Below are 2,042 nucleotides of genomic sequence, written 5' to 3' on the forward strand. Positions count from 1 at the left end.
TATAAGCCTGCATTATCAGCTGCATGTAATACCTCCCAGCGGCACTCCCCCACCCTCCCCCTTCCACTCTTTTGTACACGCACATAAACAATTTTCTGTTCCAGTTTGTGTGGGCGTAATCAGAATACCGAGTCTGTTCGCGTGACTAAGGCCTCGGAACACCTCGGTCCCGGATGAACAGACTGATTATCGAGACATGATTTGGAACACGTACGAGAACACTAAGTAGGCTCTTCGGACTGTACTTTGTTATCAATATTTTCTCCACGAGAAACGTTATTGCTGTAGTTTCGTGTAGTAGTTTGCTGGCTTCAGCACTTAAAAATATTTTGCTTCCTAACAGCGACCTTTCAATTTTAAGCGAATGGTGAATGCAAAAACAAAAACTTCCACATACCTATCGAACAAAGCTCCTCCAAAAAGCAAAAACAAAAAAAGCTTAAAGACTTCCATTAACAAGCGCGGGATAATGAGCACGTGTCCAAAATCGGTATCCGAATAGAAAAGTTCAACCTCTACTCGACACCACACAATCACACACATCCTAAAACACAACATAAAATAATAAAACAAATAATAAAACGAATAAAACCTCCCTGGGCCCTATGGTTCCTTCCCAAGGGAGGAATAACGAACTCTTCGCCGGGCCACAATGACGTCAATAAAACAAAGACACCGAATACAGCCGGTGACCAAAAAAAAGGAAGAAAAAAGAGAAAAAAGGGAAAAAGTGACCCGGCGACAACACGAGCCGGTGATCGAACACCAAGAAGGTTCCCTCCGATCTCCAACCTTTAATTTCCGTCACGGATGACCTCTCGACCCAAGTCCGGAAATCGATTACGTAAAAAGAATATCAAAGCTTAAGCCACGACCAATCAACACGAGCACGTAGGGGTAGGAGGGTTAGGACAAGGGGAGGGAAGGTCTTTTTCACCTTGAAAAGTCGATCTCTTTCCTTGGTAACAGAAGCAGACCTGTTTTCTTTCTGTTTCTGAGGAGAAAGTGATCTCCGAAGACTTAGATTCGTACGTTCTTATGGACGTGTTCTTACGGAATGTTACAATGGAAAAGGAAATGAATGGCGGATGGATAGATGTTTAAACCTTTTCATTTACCCATTTATCAATACTGCTGGAAATGTACATGCTCGGCTAAATGTGCGTGCATGTGTTCGCACGTGTAAAGGAGTGTCAAGAACGAGCGAATCCACGGCGCGCTGTATACCGCCTTGCAGGCTTTAAAGTCTAGCTTCATTTCCGCGAGTGCGTCACAGGAAAAGCCGTCTAATATTTTGCGCGAGTAAACAGCCCTATATTGCACTCGCCTCGCAGTGAGGGAGCCGGGTTCACAGTTCCCTTGCATCTCCCAAACCGCTTCGGCGCTGTCTCCCGCGCTCCCAAATCCAGACGCATGTGTTTGCAACACAGCTGTCAAAAGCACTGATCTCACTCCGCTACTAATAAACAACGCCGGTCAGCCTGCGAGAGAATGCAACTGGAGCGAGAGCTTGTTTCGTTTGCCTGAGTACACACACAACACACCAGAGTCAAATCATAGAAAAAAAAAAAAAAACGCGAACTAAATTGTAAAAATAACGTTTTCATAAGCCAGAAGTTTGCTTTACCTGGAGCTTTTTATCTACAAATCCACAAATCTGTTAAAATGTTTAGCAACAGAAAACAGGCTTCTTAAATTAACCCTCAGGAAATTATACTATTATGTTCATGACAACGAAATAACAAAAGCCGATCAAGCAATATAACGAAGTTGAGGTGAAGAATGTTGCACGTGGCATCATCGTCCACCGGATAATGCTCTCGAACTTTCTCCACAATGATAGTTCGTAAAAATAAGTAGGTTTTCAAAGGAACGAAATGACGGCCTAAGTTCCCACGACAGGTTTATAACGAAGGATAAAAATAAATCTGAGGGAGTTTGTTAAAAAAAAAATGCTTGCATCTGGATCTATTCCTTTAGTCATATTATTACCTATATTTACATTTCATGCTTCTATCCCTTCCTCCATCCTTGGCATATGT

This window comes from Penaeus monodon, chromosome 25 (assembly GCF_015228065.2).
Source record: "Penaeus monodon isolate SGIC_2016 chromosome 25, NSTDA_Pmon_1, whole genome shotgun sequence".
NCBI lineage: Eukaryota > Metazoa > Arthropoda > Malacostraca > Decapoda > Penaeidae > Penaeus > Penaeus monodon.